Below are 6,000 nucleotides of genomic sequence, written 5' to 3'. Positions count from 1 at the left end.
AAAGGGGGGTGACAAAAGAGGGACAGGAATAAGCTCTAAGAAGGTCAGTGCTGCACACACAGTCAGACGTGGACCACTTGCTGACAGATGTCCAGCCTGTCCCCTAACAGTGACAGTGACCTGGCCAGCTCCCCCAGTTCCCACACTGGGCAGGACACGTGGTGTCCCCTTGGCCAGCTCAGGCTGGCTGTCCTGGCTCCCTGTGCATCTGCCCACTGCACAGCCTTGGCTCAGGGTGAGCCCTGCTCAGCAGCACTGGGCTGTGAGCATCACCATCCTCACACTGAACCCAGCCCAGGGCCCTGCACCACATCCCGGGGGAGAATTCACTCTGCTGTCCCCAACCCAAACAGTGTGGGTGTGAATGGGTGTGTATGTATGAGTGTGTGTTTGTGTGTGTGAGTGTGAGGGGCAGCTGTGCCCATGTGAGGGTGTGAATGGAGGAGGGATGGGGCTGAATGTGTGAAGGGCCCGTGCTTGAGTGGGGTGTGTAACAGGGGATTGTGTGGGTGTGTAGGGTGTCTTGGGGTGTGTGTCTGTGTGTAGGGTGTGTGTCTGTGTGTAGGGTGTCTGTGTGGGGTGTGAGTTGGTGTGCGAGATGTGTGTAGTGTGTGTTGCTGTGTGTAGGGTGTGTGTCTGTGCGGGATGTGTGTCTGTGTGTCGCTGTGTGCGGGGTGTGTGTAACTGTGTAGGGTGTGTGGGGTGTGTGTGTGTGTGTCTGTGTGTGGGGTGTGTGTAACTGTGTAGGGTGTGTGGGGTGTGTGTGTGTGTGTCTGTGTGTGGGGTGTGTGTAGCTGTGTAGGGTGTGCGGGGTGTGTGTATGTGTGTCGGTGTGTAGGGTGTGTGTTGCTGTGTGTGGGGTGTGTGTATCGCTGTTTGCGTGTGTGGGGCGGGTGTCTCTGTGTGCGGGGTGCGTGTCTCTGTGCGGGGTGCGTGTCGCTGTGTAGGGTGTGTGTGTGTTTCGGTGTGCGGGGCGTGTGTGTCGCTGTGTGTCTCTGTGTGCGGGGTGTGTGTGTCTGTGGGGTGTGTGTCGGTGTGTAGGGTGTGCGCGGTGTGTGTCTGTGTGCGGTGTGTGTCTCTGTGTCTCTGTGTGTGTGTCGCTGTGTGCGTGTGCGGGGCGGGTGTCTCCCGGCGAGGGGCGGCGTGTGCCCGAGAGCGGGTGCGGGGGGCGCGGCTGTGCCCGGCCGCTCGGCTCGGCTCGGCTCGGCTCGGCTCGGCTCGGCTCGGCTCGGCTCGCCCGGGGCCCGGTGCCGCCAAGGGACGGGCGGAGGCGGCGGGGGCAGCGGGGGAGCTCCCGGCGGGGTTTTCGGGAGGCGGCTCGCAGCCCTGCCCGCCGGGCTCGGAGCGATGCGGCGGCCGCCCTGCCCTGCCCGCCGGCGGCGCGGAGCCGCGGGGCCGCGGGCGGCGGCGTAGGGAGCGGGGCAGCGGGCAGCGGAATGGGGGCGCCCGGCGGATCGCGGAGCAGCCCCGGGCCCGCGGGCACCCCGGCGGGTACCGCCTGACGGAGCGGCGCGGAGGTGAGCGGGGACGGGGCAGCACCGGGCACGGGGCCGAGAGCTCCGCGGTCACTCTCGGAACTTGGAGCCCCGAGCCCTCGGGTGCCGGGCGCGGGTGGTCGGGGCCGCTCCGTGCCCGCATCCCCCGGAGCCACCGGCACCCGCCCGCCCCGGCGTGGAGCGCTGCTCCCGCTGAACTTAGCGGCGGTGGGGCCGGGAGGGATGCGGGACCGGGAGGGATGAGGGACCGGGAGGGATGAGGGACCGGGAGGGATGCGGGACCGGGAGGGATGCAGGACCAAGAGGGATGCGGGACCAGGAGGGATGTGGGACCGGGAGGGATGCAGGACCAAGAGGGATGCGGGACCAGGAGGGATGCGGGACCGGGAGGGATGCGAAGCCAGGGGGGATGCGGGACTGGACGGGATGCGTGGCCTCGCTCCCCCACGGGAGTTGCCGGCAGCACCGGGACTCGCATCCCGAAGGACGGTGCTGGATTTTGTCTGCCCTTGCCCTAAATGACAGCACGCACCGACAACCTGCACCCTCGCAGAGCGGGCTAAATGCCGGTTTGAATTGTCATTCCTTCGGGCAGCCCTTGACCTGGCTGTGAGTCATCTGGGTGACCCACGTGCCCTCAGCATGGGAAAGGTGACAGTGGTACCGGAGGGGTGTTCTCTGCTCTGATGCTTGCAGAAGAAAAATGCTTTTTTTATCGACCCCTCTTTGAACTACCAGGCATCTCGCAGTTCATAGTGTATCAAATTCTGCAGGGAAAAAAAAGAAGAAAAAAAGAAAAAAGGGCTGATTTTCAAGACTCTTCATAAGTTCATTTGTTTACTATGGAGCAGTGACTTCAGTGGTCTCTTTGGTATAAAAACATTCTGCTTGTGTGATATTTTTGGTGGCATTGACAACAGATTTGTTAGTCATGGTTATGAATATGGTAATGTGCGAGTCTCCCATTAAATTCTCCATGCTCTAAGGTAACATGGTTGAACAGTCACCTACCAAGTCTTGCATCCTCGAGCAGCATCACTTTGAATTCCCAGTCTGTTTGACCACTTCTTCTTAACTTTTCCACTGTATTGTAAAAAATATTTGGTCCTCCTGCGGGTCAGATGTGAACCCTAAGTTTTTGTGCATCTCCGTGCAGGCGAGCTTATGTAATGCAGTGCCCTGTGCGGAATGCAGGAGGGGATCAAGGAGCACAGAATCTCCCGGGTGTGAAGGGACCCTCCGGGATCAAAGCTGGGATGAAGGATTTTTGGGAAGAGCATTGTCTTTGTGGTCACGGTGCCTCTGTGTGTGTGCCCGTCCCCACGGAGAGCTGAGCAGGGTTTTTCTGTTCTGAGGACGTTCTCCCCGATCCTGGGCAAAGCTCTCAGGCTTCTTCGGTGTTGATTGCCTTCTCCTTAATGATGTCGTGTGTCACTGCTTCCCAGGGCTCCGTGGAGCTGCTCAGAAGCCCTTGAGAACACTTTTCAGCCAGGCAGGTACTGTGTAAATGCAAATTACTGTATTGCTGCTTTAAAAATGCTTTTCAGAAGTTAAAGCGGTATCTTTAGGCAGTTCATTGGAACTTGTAGCCAAATGCCTGCTCAGGGAGCTCCAAAGCAGACTAAAGGAGCTGGCATTTTGACTAATACTCCCTCCTAAAGAAATCTAGTGTTGCTTCTGGAGAAAAGGCAGAGAAGCACCCCCCATTTGGGTGTTATCAGATGTGGCACTCTTTGTTCTGGCCAGGAGTATTCGCTCCCAGTTTCCCTGCATGTAACTTGGCAGTAATTATCAGCTGAAGAAATGCTTCAGCCCCGGACCCTTTAGTGGATGGGGACATGAATGTGCTTCCCCTGACCCCCACAGCCCTGGCCCTCTGCGAGCCCCTGCTCTCTGTGGTGGGGCTCTGCTCTTCCTCTGGTTGTACTTTTATTCTCAGGTACAGTGGGGATCAATACACTGTCAGCTAGGTGCAAGACTTCCCAGGCAAGAACTATACCTCAGATAGTGCTCCAGAGCACATTTCTAGAATTAAAAGTAAAGAAAAAGGTCGAGGTGCTGCTGGTTTTTGGATTAGTTGTTTTTTTATTCTTGTAAAGCGGTGAAGAGAAACTAGATGGAAAAGGACTTGAGCTTGAGACTCACCTCTGATCAGTCTTAATATATCTTGTAAGGGCATAGAACATTAATAGAATTCCTTATTTTTATTACTGGGCTTCTGAGAGAATGATTTCTGTTTTAATGTGCATCGCTTTCACTGTAGTGTACTGAAATTTCAGTGGTTTTGTAATGTGTTTTTTAAAAGGTGTTGTTACTTTTCCTAACCCCTTTCTGCTTTGGTAGAATCTCTGAATAGCTTCTAGGATTGCGTTAAAGGTAATGCAAAGCTCCAAATTCTTTGATCAGCTTTCTTTCTGCAAAGATTTATTTCAGGCAACCTTAAAAAAATCCTTAGAATGTCAATTCTGAGGTCTTTTCATGTTGTGGATTTAATAGACAAGGTACTGTCAGCTGAGCTATGAGTCTTGCTAAGAATATGATTACGTTGTTTTTTGAGAGATGTTCTTGAAAACATACCTTGGAGAAGAAAATTCACAATAGCTATGTGCAAATAATTTTTTTTTTTCCTACAACAGATGGAAGAGCAGTCAAGGGTGGCTAAAATTAGTTTGAAACAGAATAGATTATTCCTACAAGTACAGTAGTATAATTTGTACCAAATGAGCCAAATCCTACTAATTGTTACGCTGTAACTGGTGTAAATATAGAGTAATTTATTTGCCTGGATTTTCTCCTTTAAGAAGAAATGCAGAACACAGGGGATTGTGATGCTGTTGGATTTTGACATGCTTGCAAAAGTCAGTTTTTCCTGAAACCCAGTGGCAGAATATGGCCCCCCACTCTCATCTTGACAACAGCATAATATTCACTCCCTGAGACTCCAGTTCCAAATTTGCTGTAATGTGATTGTGGGTAGAGGGTTGCTGAATGACTCAGATGAATGTAGCTCAGAGTAAACAAACATGTAAATCATTTCTGGCTAGAGACAGAGAAAGGAAAACATGAGAAGAAAAAAGCCAACCTGCAGGATGAGACATTTATAAAGTCATGTTTAGCAAGGATCACCAAGTTCAGCACAGGGTGCAACCATCAAAAAAGCTGAGCTCTGGAGTTGCCACGGTGTTTTATCTCTGGAAATGAGAGGCACCTGTGTGGAGTGAGTGCCTAAATGCAGGTTTTGCACAGAGCAGAGTTCTGCAGTTGCTCAGGCTGACAGCCTGGTACAAAGGTGGGCAGGTTCATCTCAGCACCTGCATCTGGCACTTTTCAGAGGCTGAGAGCTGGGAACCTGGTGTGCTGCCTGTCCCAGAAGAGAGACAGGGTTCTGCCAGGGATGGCTGTTCATCTCTGCAGTGTCCAGTTTGGGGGGAAAAAATTGTGCTGTATAAGCTAGCAAATGATTCCTGAAAGTTTCTGAGCAGGAAATCCTGGTGAGCAATGTGGAATTGGTATGAATAACTGCAGACCCAGTGTGTGGTTCAGATTAAGAAGTACCAGAGCAGGTAAGTGGCTTTTAAACAACTGTGGGTTTCTTAGCTAGACAAACACTAAATCAGAGCAAGGCAAAGGCTGCTCTCAGTTGATTTTCCTGCCAAGGGAGATGGCCAGTAAGCACAAATCACTGCAACAGAGCATCCTGCCAGCCAGCTCCTCTTGGATGGCCAGGCCCAGTGCAGCTAGGGCTCAGGGGAGGATGGAGCTGTCCCTGTGAGAGGGAGCTGCAGTGGCTGGAAAGCTGGGGCAGGGCTGTTGTTCCTTTCAGCTCTCTCAGCCATTCCGCTTCAGTGTGTTTTCAGGCTAAGTTAGGTTAAGTTCCCTCTTGGGGAAGCCAGAAATGTGCTGGCATCCAGAGTTGAAATGAGGAGAGCTGGGGCTGGTCCCCTCCTGCTGCTGCATGAGGATCAGTTCCCTGCAGCTCTGCCTCCCTGCTGGATAACCTGCCTCATGTTCTGGCTGCTTTTATCATCATGGTAGAGAGGCTGCTGTGTTGTTGTGTGCAGCTCTTCAACATAAAAGTTGTGCTCTTCCTGAGATTTGCTGCCTTGCAAAGCAGTGAGCAGTCCCTGAGTGAAGTGTGGCATGGCATCCTTGCAGTGTTTTCTGGGAGGTGGTGGCTGGGAAGGGGAGGAACTGCAGACACAAGGAGTATTTCTCTCTGCCTTTGAGCACCAGGTAGACTTGGGTCCTCATGTTCTCCATTTTTTATGTTCTTTAGAGCACATCAGATTTTATATGGTGTTGGTCACAGTGGCCATGATAGGGGACATGACCTAGGCAGCAGGATGGTTTGTGCTGATGGGAATGATGGGTGTTCCTGTTAGCTCATTAGACACATATTATTATTTATTCTCAGCTCAGTCTCTGGCTTCAAGCCAGGAAGCTGCTTTGTCCTTATTCCCTTCTCCCTTCTTTCCCTCTCTCTCCCTCTTCACGTGCAGTGAAC

At 52.8% G+C, this 6,000-nt stretch overlaps 1 protein-coding gene across 3 annotated transcripts in view; it reads left to right on the top strand.

The window, feature by feature from the left end:
• Window positions 1-492: 492 nt before the first annotated feature.
• TRPC5 (transient receptor potential cation channel subfamily C member 5) overlaps window positions 493-6,000 on the top strand; it is a 110,990-nt gene continuing 105,482 nt past the window's right edge. For 2 of the 3 annotated variants that reach the window (XR_011681593.1, XM_071442708.1), the window contains exon 1: window positions 494-1,517. The gene's annotated coding sequence lies outside the window, so the exon portion shown is untranslated. Of the gene's footprint in view, window positions 1,518-2,941; window positions 2,993-6,000 lie in introns of all 3 variants that reach the window. The other variant, XM_071442709.1, reaches the window with a different exon arrangement.

This window comes from Agelaius tricolor, unplaced genomic scaffold, assembly GCF_023055355.1.
Source record: "Agelaius tricolor isolate 1412-34295 unplaced genomic scaffold, bAgeTri1.0.p SCAF_17, whole genome shotgun sequence".
Lineage (NCBI taxonomy): Eukaryota > Metazoa > Chordata > Aves > Passeriformes > Icteridae > Agelaius > Agelaius tricolor.
This window is presented reverse-complemented; position numbering and strand designations above follow the sequence as displayed.